Source organism: Mus musculus, chromosome 7, assembly GCF_000001635.26.
Source record: "Mus musculus strain C57BL/6J chromosome 7, GRCm38.p6 C57BL/6J".
Lineage (NCBI taxonomy): Eukaryota > Metazoa > Chordata > Mammalia > Rodentia > Muridae > Mus > Mus musculus.
The window spans coordinates 18366047-18380192 of record NC_000073.6 but is presented as its reverse complement, the minus strand read 5'-3'; the positions used below and the strand labels follow the sequence as shown (position 1 = coordinate 18380192).

At 41.1% G+C, this 14146-nt stretch overlaps 1 pseudogene; it reads left to right on the top strand.

Annotated features, from left to right (window-relative positions):
* On the top strand, positions 2571-5832 carry Gm5997 (predicted gene 5997; annotated as a pseudogene).

The following is a 14146-nucleotide window of genomic DNA, read 5'->3' as shown; positions in this document are numbered from 1 at the left end:
CCCCGAAGGGAGACCCTCATTCAAGTCTCGGGAACGTCACGCACCCAGTAGGACACTGAGACCAGACTTTGTGATCACATGAGAAATTTTTATTGAAAGCGAGACAGAACGAGAGCTCAGGCCAGCATGCTGGGGTCGAGACTCATACTCCGAGCAAGAAGTAGAGGAGTTTTGACCCCGGCCTGAAGTTTTACAGAGCTTTTAAAGGAAAAAAACCACAAACCAGGGGGAGGAAAAGGGGGAAAATCATAAATTTTCTTAACAGCTAGGTCATGTGCTACCTTAGGCAACGCTTCTGGGGCATTGAGACATTTCACAGAGGTCGTTGGAACATTATGATTGTTCCAGGAAAGGTAAGGTATGTTCCGGGAGTGGCTGAGGCCCAAGGACCAAGTGTTTATGACTCAAGTGTTTATGAACCTGACTGGTAGCTAGGAATTTTCCACTCTTCACTCACAATAATCCCAAAGCAAGAGTCTTAAAAGCACCCTAGCTCTTAGTGATGAAACCAGTGAACCCATGCAGAGAAAAGGCAAATCACAGGGGAAAAAAAAAAACAAAAAACAAAAAACAAACAAACCCAACACCAATAGCATTACTTTCACATTACAAAGTTTTTAAGGGTCTCCCTACATCTGAACTGCAGTTAGTGAGGCTGGGTCATTCTGATATGGTGGCCCAAAGTACTTTAGAAATTCAGAAATCATAACTCAACCTCCAATATTCAGTTTCTCCAAAAACACCAAGTGAATCACCCAGAGGCTACAAAGTTTGGCTGCTTGTTCTAACACAAATGCAAGATGGTGCAGCCTCCAATACCTCAAAGAGACAGACATTGCCCTAAATCCTATCTTTTAAAAGTCTGGATTTTTAAGATAAGAATTACATAGAATATTACCCAATTTAAGAATATTTTTAAAGACCTGTTTCCATGGGTTGGCTCATGCCACATGCTGTAGTTCTGAATTACTCCAAACTGGAGTTAGTTTTAAGCCAACTTTATGTTACCAATGTTACAAATTCTTAATCATACCCAATATCTTATAAACCAATAATCTATATCCAAGACATGCAGAACATGTTTATACTTTAAAAACCAGTCAGACACAACAATGAAATGACCGCATACATTTACTTATTAAAACCAGACAAAATTCTTAATTTTTCTAGATGTAATTTCAAGAGAGGAGCTCCCTGTCACATGCTGAGCCCAATAATCACAAGCACAGAGACCTTTCTAGGAAAAAACAGCTATCGGTTCACTTACCATAGAACTTGAGAAGCTGCTGGCCCCTTTGAGAGTGGCTTTTACAGACAATCAGCTCCTAGCAGGGCTTCTCCAGCTGTAATAGACAGGTGCAGGGCTCTAGAGGCCAATTGAGACTGTTATTTCTCTCTCTCTCTCTCTCTCTCTCTCTCTCTCTCTCTCTCTCTTTGTCTTAAAAAAAAAACAAGTTCAAACTAAAGCAATGGCTGAACAACCAGCAGATAAAGTTTTAACATTTTTTTCTCTTGAACGTGAAACACATAACAACAATCAAACCATAAAATGAAAACACAGTTTATGTGTGACATAACATAAAACAGTCAGTTTTAATGGACATGTGTAGCCTCACTCAGCCTTGAAGCAGGCTGATCCAGACTTTGACCTTGCTGCCACTAAGAATGAGGTTACCTAGGGTGGAACTTTCTGACCTAGATTGCTCTATTGTTCTGTCTCCTCCCACTGCTCTCCTCCAAGACACTGCTACCTGCTGAGAGGCCCCTGAGATTTTGCAGAGGAACATCATATCCTGCATGTCACCTGCAGGCTGGCTCTAGACACCAAGAATGGACTGGTGGGGGTGGGGGGTGGGGGACAGGGGATGGGGGGGTGAGGCATGGGGGGTGGGAGGGCGAGGGGGTGTGGGGGGTGTGGGGAATGGGCCTTCCCCCTTATAAGCACTGTCTCTTAGTAAACTTGCAGGCCTTGAACAGAAACGTGTCTTGGTTTCCATTAATTTCTCTCGCAGTCTAAGCCTCTTTCAGCCCCAGCCTGCCTCCCAGGTGTACCTGGTTCATGTAGGCCGAGGGCCAGCATACAACAGACATGGATGGATTGGTATGCCAAGAACAGACAATAGACAGAGAGAGGAGAGGATTAGACATCCCAAAGGTACCCAGATATCCTACCTAAGAGACTCAGATCCAAACATTCCTCTAGTAGGAGCCAGAGTTTAGGCAGGATGTCTCCCAATCTCCTCCTGTCCTTAGAAGAACTCTGCAACAGTTTATGTTCATTTACTTTCTCATTTGCTAAAGCATCCCCAGATAGTTGGAGAGGACTTCTTTTCTCAAACCCATTCTCTCATGTCTCAGGTGTAAACTATCTCTAGTCTGGGTCCAAAGACTAAATGCACCTATGAGGATTACCTTTGCTTTTCTAGATTTTAGCATAGCTCTAAACACATACACACAACACATTTCATCATTAATTGTCCTTTTATAAGGTTTATTTACTGCTGCCCCAAATCTTTGTAATAATCTTGGAAAGTGCTACCCACACATTCCCATCTTTTAAGACCAATGGGGGAGCCTGCCTGGCATGGGGCTGACCAAGGCTGAAGCCCTGTGCGCTCCTCCCTCTGCATCTCGCTCTGGAGGGCACAGTGGCCTCTAGATCTCGCACCATGGAGAAGAGCTCCAGCTGTGAGAGTCTAGGCTCCAGGCGGCAAGGCTGCCCAGCGAGGACTCACTGTCCAGTTAATGTGTTAAGAACCATTGGCATTTGAAGATCACCAGAAGTGAAGATAAAACATCTCAAAAATTATAATTGCTTCCACTTCTCATTTGAAAACTCGGGAGGTGCATACCAAATCAGCTTCTGCTATATCATCAGATTCCATTTCATCTTCTGCAGACAACTTTTCTCGTGATTTGAGGGTCCTGAGGGAGTCAAACAAGTTAGTAGCAACGGAGGAACCAGCCCTGCTTCCAGGAGAGAACATTAAAGATATGGCCAAAGATGTGACTTACATATGTCCATTCACTGGTTTTGTACGAGGAATGCTGACTGTCACAAATTACAGATTATGTTTCAAGAGCATGGAGCAGGACACCCCATTTGTTCTAGATGCTTCTCTTGGAGTGATAAGTACAGTAGAAAAAATGGTAGTGCATCTAGCCGAGGTGAAAACTCTTATGGCCTTGAAACTGTGTGCAAGGATATCAGGAACTTAGGATTTGCTCTTAAACCGGAGGGGCGAACAAGAAGATCCATATTTGAGAATCTAATGAAATATGCATTTCCTGTGTCTTGCCTCTTTTTGCTTTTGAGCATAAAGAAGTGTTCCCTGAAAATGGGTGAAAACTGTATGACCCTCTTTTAGAGTACAGAAGTCAGGGAATTCCAAAAGAAAGCTGGAGAATAACAAAGATAAATGCACATTATGAACTCTGTGACACATATCCTGCCCTCTTGGTTGTGCCAGCAAACATTCCTGATGAGAAGCTAAAGAGAGTGGCATCCTTTAGGTCACTGGGCCAGACCCCAGTTGCATCTTGGATTCATCCTGAAAGTCAAGCCACAGTCACTCGCTGCAGCCAGCCCATGGTTGGAGCGAGCAGGAAGCACATTAAAGAGGATGAGAAGTACCTTCAGGCTATCATGGACTCCAATGCCCAGTCTCACAAAATATTTATATTTGATGCTTGGCCAAGTGTCAGTGCTGTTGCCAATAAGGCAAAGGGGAGAGATTATGAAAGTAAAGATGCCTATCAAAATGCAGAACTCATTTTTCTGGATATTCATAATATCCATGTTATGAGAAAATCATTATGGAAGCTTAAGGAGACTGTGTACCCCAACATTGAAGAAACTCACTGGTTGTCTAACTTAGAATCTACACACTGGTTGGAACACATTAAGCTCATTCTTGCAGGGGCTCTTAGGATTGCTGACAAGGTCGAGTCTGGGAAGATGTCTGTGGTGGTGCACTGCAGTGATGGATGTCATTGCACAACTCAGCTCACGTCCCTGGGCATGCTCACGTTGAATGGATACTACCGAAACATAAAAGGACTTGAAGTCCTTGTGGAGGAAGAATGGCTGAGCTTTGGACATAGATTCCAACTAAGAGTTGGCCATGGAGATAAGAACCATGCTGATGCAGACAGATCACCTGTTTTCCTTTAGTTTATTGACTGTGTCTGGCAAATGACAAGACAGTTCCCTACTGCATTTGAATTCAATGAATATTTCCTCATTACCATCCTGGACCACTTGTACATCTGTTTATTTGGAACATTCCTTTGTAACAGCGAACAGCAGAGGGGAAAAGTGAATCTTCCTAAGAAGACAGTGTCAATGTGGTCCTATATAAATAGCCAGCTGAAAGACTTTACTAACCTCTTTATGGAAGCTACTTCAATCATATCCTTTACCCAGTAGCCAGCATGCCCCACCTAGAACTCTGGGTGGGATATTATGTAAGGTAGAACCTCAGGAACCTATCCACAGCAGATACAAAGAACTTCTTGTCAAAAGAGCAGAGCTTCAAAGAAAAGTAGAGGAACTCCAGCGAGAAATTTCCAACCTCTCAACCTCCTCTTCAGAGAGAGCCAGCTCTCCTGTACAGTGTGTGACTCATGTCCAAACTGTTGTATGAAAGGACTAGGCCTGGGGCATCATTGCCAGGAACCTGACATTCCAGCACCTAATGGGTAGAAAGCCTTCTGCGTTTAAAACCCATCTATTGGAGAATCCTTCAGATGCTGTATTTATTTCAAATCTCTCTTAGATGAGTTTAGAAACATAGCAGTGCAAGTGACAATGAAGATGATCTCATTCATAATTAAAGTATGACACTAATCTTAAGTCACCCAAAGAATACTAAAGTACTGCAGTCCTGTATTCACACTGGGAGCAAGTTTTTCATTTAAAAATGTCTTAAAACCTTGAGCACCTGGTCAGATCTCCAGGAGGGGAGAAAATCAAGGCGACCTGCTGTTGCCCCTGAGAGCACTTGCTTTGAGGTTTGTGTCTGATCCAAATATTCCTTTCTCAGTTTCTCCAAGTTTTGTGATATTTAATATAGTAAAAAGCATTGTCTTGAGCTAATTATGGCATAGTAGTAGTTTTTTGCTGCTGACATTGTAATTAGCATATTTTCAACAGCAATTAGGAAACAATGCCTTATATATGTGCTTTGGGGGTTGAAGGGACAAAGTAGTAGCTGTCATCTAGGAACTCAAAAAATAATCCATAATTTTCAGCCTAATTTCCATTTGTATATTGATCACAAACATCACAGAAGACATCTTTAAACCTTACTGTTACTCTACTATATCTTAATACTATTTGGCACTGGGCAGTGGTGGTGCACGCCTTTAATCCCAGCACTTGGGAGGCAAGGCAGGCAGATTTCTGAGTTCGAGGCCAGCCTGGTCTACAACGTGAGTTCCAGGACAGCCAGGGCTGTACAGAGAAACAAACAAACAAACAAACAAAAACCCAAAAACCCAACAAAACAAAACAAAGCAAAACAAAACAAAAACAAAAACAAAACAAAACAAAGCTATTTGGCAAGTTTTAAGATAGTATTTTAAAAACTTAGAAGTCTGACTTTATGTGCTGTTTAAATCTCACATGGACACTTTACCAAAGAGCACTCTGCATGTGAGTTAGTCTCAGTGCCAGCAATTAAAGCCTTGCTTCTCTGATCACCTGAGTCCAGCGCTGGTGGGAACAGTTGACTCCTGGTGTCTGTTTTAATCTGTACAAGAGCCATATGGAATGTACTGTAACAAACGAGCTTCTTACCACTTGGTCTTTTAATTAAATGACTTCAAACTAAAAAAAAAAAACAAAAAACAAAAAAAAAAAAACAAAAAAACAAAGACCAATGGTACCTTTAAGAGGGAACCATAGACAAATCTCTTTTACAAAATCAAAAAATGCAAGTAAGTCATGTATTTTAAACTTTATCCCCCGTGCCATTAAAGCCTTTTTCAAACCTTCCCCAAAGAGTTCATGGCTACTAAGTGCCTGTCCCATGATCACTGAGGAATTACCAGGATCCCTAGTCAAGAAGGCAGTCTCCTGTGCAGGACATCTTCCACACAACATTGTCTGAACAGAAACACCACAGTGTTCTTCACTGAAGGCCTCATCCTCAAGCCCCACGTTAGGCACCAGTTGCCCTGACCTGCAGGACTAAGCAGCAAGGGTTTCAAGGGAGAGAGTGAGAATGGAAGGGACAGGAGATAAAAAGAAAGGAGACAAGACAAAAATCTAATCTAGTCTCATTTACTGTTGGTAAACAGAGGGCTTATAAAACTGCAAACCACAAACAGTACTTGCCAACGTGCACAGGACATACTAGTTTTATCACTTGGTAACACTTTGACATCAATGGAATGTCCCCATTATAAAATGTCCATAAAACTAACTATTGTTAAATGTCCTGAGTGCCCCTATCATAAAATGTTCTGAGTCAATTACGGGAACAGAAGCAAGATAGTAGAAGAAACAAAAGAGTGTTAGTTAGTTAGTTTCAGGGAGAAGCTGGAGGCTGAGATGCTGTGGGCTTTTGGGCCCCAACATCCTTTTTCAGTTTGACTCCTGCTAGACTATATTTGACTAAAAAAAAAAACAAACAAAAGAAAGAAAGAAAGAAAGAAAAAAGAAAGAAAGAGAGAAAGAAAATAAAAGAAAGATAGGTAGAAAGAAAGAAAGTAAGAAAGAACAAAAGAAAGAAAGAAAGAAGGTAGGAAGGAAAGAAGGAAGGAAGGAAGGAAGGAGAGAGAGAGAGAGAGAGAGAGAGAGAGAGAGAGAGAGAGAGAGAGAGAGAGAGAGAGAGAGAGAGAGAGAGAGATTGATTTTCTTAAAGAACCAGCTCATGGTTTTGTTGATTCTTTGTATAGTTCTTTTTTTTTTTGTACTTGGTTCATTTCATCCCTGAGTTTGATTATTTACTGCCTTCTACTCCTCTGGACTGTGTTTGCTTGTTTTTGTTCTAGAGCTTTCAGGTGTGCTGTTAAGCTGCTAGTGTATGCCCTCTCCACTTTCTGTTTGGAGGCACCCAGACCTATGAATTTTCCTCTTAGCACTGCTTTTATTGTGTCCCATAAGTTTGGGTATATTGCATCTTCATTTTCATTACATTCTAAAAAGACTTAATTTACATCTACCTTGACCAAGTAATCATTGAGTAGAGTGTTGTTCAGCTTCCATATATTTGTGGGCTTCCATTGTTTTTATTGTTGTTGAAGACCAGGCTTAGTCCATGGTGATCTGATCGGATGCATGGAATTATTTCAGTCTACTTGTATCAGTTGAGACCTATTTTGTGATATGGTCAATTTTGGGGAAGATACCATGAGGTGCTAAGAAATGTTCTGTAGATATCTGTTAAAAACCAGTTGGTCCATCCCTTCTGTAAGTTTTATTGTGTCTCTGTTTACTTTTTGTTTCCATGATCTGTCCACTGACAATAGTGGGGTGTTGATGTCTCCCACTATTATTGTGTGGGGTGTAATGTGGGCTTTGAGCTTTAGTAAAGTTTCTTTAATGATTGTGGGTGCCCTTGCATTTGGAGCATAGATGTTCAGGAAAGAGAATTCTTCTTGGTAGATTTTGCCTTTGATGAGTGTCCTTCTTAATTTTTTAAAAATAACTTTTGGTTGAAAGTCAATTTTATTCACTATTAGCATGGCTCCTACAGCTTGTCTCTTGGGATTATGTGCTTGGAAAAATTGTTTTCCAGGTCTTTATTCTGAGTCTGCCTTTGTCACTGAAGTGCGTTTCTTTTATGCAACAAAATGCTGTGTCCTGTTTCTGTACCCAGTCAGTTAGTCTATTGTTTTTATTGGGGAATTGAGTCCATTGATGTTAATAGATATTAAGGAATAGTGATTGCTGCTTCCTGTTATTTTTGGTGTTATTTTTTATGTTTGTGTGTCTATCTTCTTTTAGGTTTGTTGAAAGTATATTACTTTCTTGCTATTTCTTGGGTGTAGTTTCCATTCTTGTATTAGAGTTTTCCATCTATTATCCTTTTTAGGGCTGGATTTGTGGAAAGATATTATTTAATTTGATTTTGTCATGGATTATCTTGGTTTTTCCATCTATGGGAAATGAGAGTTTTGATGGGTATAGTAGTAGGGCTGGCATTTTTGTTCTCTTAAAGCTGTTTGACATTTGCTCAGGATTTTCCAAATTTCAAAGTCTCTGGTGTGATGTCTGGTATAATTCTGATAGGTCTGCTTGTATGTTATTTATTTGTTATTTGTCCTTTTTTCTCTTACTGCTTTTAATAATCTGTCTCTGCTTTGTGCATTTGGTGTTTTCTCTTTTTTATTAGCAATTAAATTACAAAAAAAGATACATTTCTTTATGATTTATTATTGGTAAATCTTTTATTTGAAAACCTCTTCTATATACCTGCATACTTAAAGCCAAAGTAAAATTTCTCAAACAAAGAGGTCATGTTTGTAGAAAAGTTTAGAAGTTCTGAGCTAGAAGTATTGTTACCTCTTCAGCTTGTCTAAATTTAGGAAGTGCCTGGAGAACACAGAAGTCATAATCTAATAAGCTTAGGCAATAACCTGAAGAGTTTCACAAACCTAGACATCTTTCCCTTTTCTTTTCTTTTCTTTTCTTTTCTTTTCTTTTCTTTTCTTTTCTTTTCTTTTCTTTTCTTTTCTTTTCTTGATCAACATTAAGGATTTGTTACCTATGTGAGGAGATGCTCAATGGAAGATAGAGTTGACTGTAGAAGTGGTACCTAGAGAAGTTGGAACTTTTAACAGCCCAGGATGCTGCTCCCTGGCTCTTGATCTGCCAGGATTTATGGTATACTCTCAATATGGAACTCCATCACAAGAAAATATTTAGCTGTATTCAGAAGGCTGAGGCAAGAGGATCCTGAGTTTGAGGTCAACCTGAACTATGTAGAAAGACCCAGTATCAAAAATCATACAAATAAGACATAAAAAAACCCCCATGAACTCCAGGCAACCAGTAGCTACAAAGCTACACCCAACATTTGATATGTATTCATAATCACTGCAATGATTAATTTTAACTGTATACTTGACTGGATTTTCAATTACTGTAGAAATCCACCTCTGAGTATGTTTTCAGAAAGATTTATCAGAAGAGTGAAGACCCATTCCGAATGTGGGCAATAGATTCCTTTGGGCTGAGGACCCATATGCTATAAATGGAAAAGTAAACAGAGAGTGAGCAATTGGCTCACCCTGCTTCCTACAGATGCAGCAGGACAGCTGCTATACCTTCCCAGGACTTTCCCCCTCAATCTGGAAGCCAACATAAATCTTTAAGTTCCTTCTTGTGTTCTTTTCATGGCAATGAGGAAATAACACAATTATGTGTTCTTCTGAGATTTCTGAGTTTCCACCAGATTCTCAGAGGAATCTGTGACCTACCTAAAGTTAAGTGTCTCTCAATGGGAAATTCAGAGTGTTACAGTCTTTGCATGAACTGCCATTTAGGAGTTCATACGTTAAGTGGAATTTGAACCACAGTTCTATGTGGAGGGAAATTGCTACAAGGCATGAGAAGAGAAGGATAATTGCTGCATGCTGTGAGTTTGGCCTGCTATTAAACAACAAGGAGACTTTTGTTATGTTGCAGAGTAAAGAAGGAACGGTCAGAGGAAAATGACAGGAGATGTAGCTGTGAAAGGGATCACTCAGTGTTCTGTCAGTCACTCTAATAACTGTGAGATTCATTCTGATTATGATAGGAAAATATTATTGAGTAAACAAGATGATCTAGTTTCCAGAGTAAGTATTAAAAGTTCACGAGGACACCAGGCTACCTCTGGCAACTGTTATTTCCTGGTAATAAAAGAGGATTGTAGAAATTTGAGATACAGCTAAGTATCCCTGGGCCACTGAGTAAATACTCTTTTGTTTTGTTTTGTTTTTTTCCAAGACAGGGATTCTCTGTGTAGCCCTGGATGTCCTAGAACTCACTCTGTAGACCAGGCTTGCCTCAAACTCAGAAATCTGCTTGCCTCTGCCTCTGCCTGTGCCTCGAAAGTGCTGGGATTAAAGGTGTGTGCCACCATTCCCAGGTATGAGTAAATATTCTTAGCTCACTAGTCAGTATATATATTTGAAAATTATTAACAAGTAATGTCTTGCGTTATTATTCCAGCTATCCTGAGGGATATTGATTTAATTCTTTCTGGAGAAGTTGAATAATCCATTATTCTTTCTTTCTTTCTTCTTGACAGTCCATATTTTATTTTCCCCCTTCACATCCTCCCTCAACTGTTCCACATCCCATACCTCTTTCCCAACCCCTGTCTCCAGGTGGATGTCCCTACTATCACCCCCCCCCCCCCCCCACACACACACCACTTGACATCTAAACTCCCTGGGGACTCTAGTATTTTGAGGGTTAGGTGCATCATCTTTGAATAAACACAGACTGGGCAGTCCTCTACTGTATGTCAAATTAAATGGAGACATGCTTGAAGCAATTTCACTGAAATCTGGAATATGCCCAAAAGATACCCTGCCATAATCGCTCTCTTGGGAATACAGGCAAAAATGTCCCACTGTGCTAGAGGGGCACTAGTTCAGAGTGGGTTTATTTGTGATAGCCAGAAGGTGGAAACAATCAAGATGTCCTATGACAGAAGAATGGATACAGAAAATGTCGTTCATTTACACAAAGGAATACTACTCAGCTATTAAGAACTAGGACGTGCTGAGTTTTACAGTCAAATGATGGAACTAGAAAATATCCTGAGTGAGGTAACTCAGATCTTAAAGGACATGCATGGTATATACTCATTAATTAGTGGATGTTAGCCAAAAAAAAGTACAGAATACACAAGATACAGTCCACAGAACTCAAAAAGATCAGCAAGCTGAAGTGCCTGAGTGAGGATGTCTCAGTCCCACTTGGGAAGGAGAAGAAAGCGAGGGTTAGAAAGAATGGAAACAGGCAACCTCAGGCAATTAGAGGTTGGGGAAACCCTCTAGAATGTACCAGTGACCTGGGAAGTATGAGACTGTCAGGAATGAAAGGGAGGGAGGGAACTTAGATGAAATGCCTAACCATAGGGAGAGGGAACTTATAGATCCCACTTAAAGAAGGAAGACAGGATATCAAGTGAGGGATGGGGTTGCCTTCCCACTGCCACAACTTTTACCCATAATTGTTCCTGTCTGAAAGAATTACAGGGATGGAAATGGAGAAGGGCCTGAGGCAAAGTTGGTACAGTGACAGGCTCAAAGTGATGTTTTGACTATTATGTGATGGGGGCAATTCCTTTTCTGGTCCAGTTTATTTAGAGTTCTGTAGGCTTCTTGTATGTTCATGGGTCTATTTCTTCAGGCTAGGGAACTTTTCTTCTATAATTTTGTTGCAAATTTTTACTGGCCTTTTAAGTTGGGAGCTTTCACTCTTCAATACCTATTATCCTTAGGTTTGGGTTTCTCATTGTGTCTTAAGTTTCTTGGATGTTTTGTGTTAGGAGTTATTGCATTTTGCATTATCTTTGACTGTTGTGTCAATGTTTTCAATGGTATCTTCTGCACCTGAGATTCTCTCTTCTATCTCTTGTATTCTGTTGGTGATGCTTGTGTTTATGACTCCTGATCTCTTTCCTAATTTTTTTTAATCTCCAAGGTTGTCTTCCTTTGTGATTTCTTTATTGATCCTATTTCCATTTTTTACATCTTGGATAGTTTTGTTCAATTCCTACACCTGATGTTTGTATTTTTCTGTAATTCTTTAATGGATTTTTGTGTTTCCTCTTTAAGGTCTTCTAGCTGTTTACCTGTGTCCTGTATTTCTTCAAGGGATTTATTTATGTCCCTTTCATCATCATGAGATCTGATTTTGAATCAGAGTCTTGCTTTTCTGGTGTGTTGGATTACCTAGGGCTCACTGTGGTGAGATGACTTGGTTCTGATGATGGTGAGTAGCCTTGGTTTCTGTTGCTTGTCTTCTTGCCCTTGCCTCTCACAATCTGGATATCTCTGTTGTTAGCTGGTCTTGCTCTCTCTGACTGTGACTTTTCCCTCCTGCAAGCCTGTGTATTAGTATTCCTGGGAGACCAGTTTTTTCTGAGAGAAATTTGGGTATGGAGAGCTGTGGTACAGAATCAGCTTTGGGGGCAGACAGAAACCGGAAGTATCTTGTACCCTGATGTTTCTTGGTTCCTGTGTCCTCATGGCTCTGGGCAGGTCCTTCAGAAAATAAGTGGTGGTCTTCTCTGTGTTCACAGGTGTGCCAGCTGTCCTGGGAGACCAGCTTTCTCCTGCCAGTATTTCCTTATGGAGCACTGTGGTACAGCATCAGCTCTGGGTGCCACCTTTATATTTCTATATACCTTAAGCAGCACAAGAGTTGGGCAACTGTCCAAACTCCATGCTGTTAGGATCTTCTACCTCCCACTGATAACTCTGAGTTACTAGTTACTAAATTCTATGTTCTATCTTGGCTACTCTTGACCCAATCAATCTGCTCTGTGAGCTGTGTTCTTCTTCTCCTTTAAAAAGGTAATCTGTTTCTACCAACTGCATGCCTCCTCTGGCATGGCAGCTCTCACTCCTCCCTGGTCTAGAGCCCAGGCAACCTAAAGCCTTGCCTCCCTCTTTTCTCCAGCTATTGACTGAGTTCCTGGCAACATTTTTACCAATTAGAATTAACTGAGTGCAGTTTTTCAGAAGCTACTCACAGACCCTCTTGTGCAAACATTTTTAGGGGACGAGGTTAGCATTAGAAAACAATCAGCTTCATCCTGTCAGAAATTTGTGCCACTTTTGAGTTATAGAATTTATTTGAATACAGAGCCTGTGTAGACAAACTGAAATATCAGAATATTTTACCCTATTCATGGCAGGATGTGTGTGTGTGTGCACGCGCACACACATGAGAGAGAGAGAGAGAGAGAGAGAGTGTGGAGAGGAGAGAGAGATAGTGAGAGAGACAGAGTGTGTGTGTATATACATGTCTCTCTGTGTATGTATACGTCCTGTGTGTAAGTGTGCATATGTTTGTCTCCGTGAAGCTCTGTCATAGAATCATGATAAGCCCTCACTTTTGACTCTCACCATTAACACATCCTCAGAAAGATCTTTGGGCCTGAGAGTCTGGCTGCAGAATCAATGGACTCATAGTAGAAGAGGGCCAATGAGGAAGTCCTGGCTTCGTATGAATGTCCGTGAATACTGACTTTAGGTGCCCTTAGGTAGTGTGTGCAGTCTTGGGACCTTAGCTGCAAGAGTTAACAGAGCAGAATGATTCATTTTCTGTCTGAATGTCCCAGCTCAGGGAACCAGACAGTGCACTGCTATGAAAGCTACAGGTAGGCTAGGTCACTGCGCATCTCCTTCTGCATCTCAGTATGGAGAGCACAGCTATAGAGTTGCCTTGGCAATCAGCCACCAGTTCTGATGGCTTAGGAGACTTTACAGGACTGTCATTGTTTCCATGAGAGGGACAAACAATAGGTGCTCTTCATGATTCATGTCCTGAGGGAGTAAGTCTAATGAACCCTTTCCTTCAGGCATATGGTAACAGACATTGCTGATCTGAACAGCTGTCCTGCCCCAGTGTAGGCTGTTGTTCATATTTAAGGCGATCTTGTAGACCCTGCAACATTTGTAACCCAAGAGTGGTGTTGCAGGGAAACTGAGGCACAGGGAACTCAGAGGCCACATTTCTCTTGCATAGGACACAGGTGACAGATGTGAAGCACAAGTTCTCTAAGCACATATCCAGTGTCTCCACCCTGGAGGCCTTCTCAGGTGTTTGAATCAGGGAGAAGCTGATGTTAATCTTGGTCATCAGCTGCTTAAGGGGACATCTTGTCCAAGAAACAATTGGACAGTCAGATGAGAATCCAGAAGTAAGACACTTGTTTTTGTAAAATTTGTGAAGGATTACAAAACTCCTGAGCCCATGTACTAGACAGGCAATCATGTGACCTCTCCTGTCCAACAGTTGAACCTCCTGGAACACAATGAACAGGGTTTTTCTTTTCTTTTTTAAAAAAAAATTTTTTAGGTATTTTCCTCGTTTACATTTCCAATGCTATCCAAAAAGTCTCCTATACCCACCCACCCCCACTCCCCTACCCACCCACTCCCACTTTTTGGCCCTGGCGTTCCCCTGTAC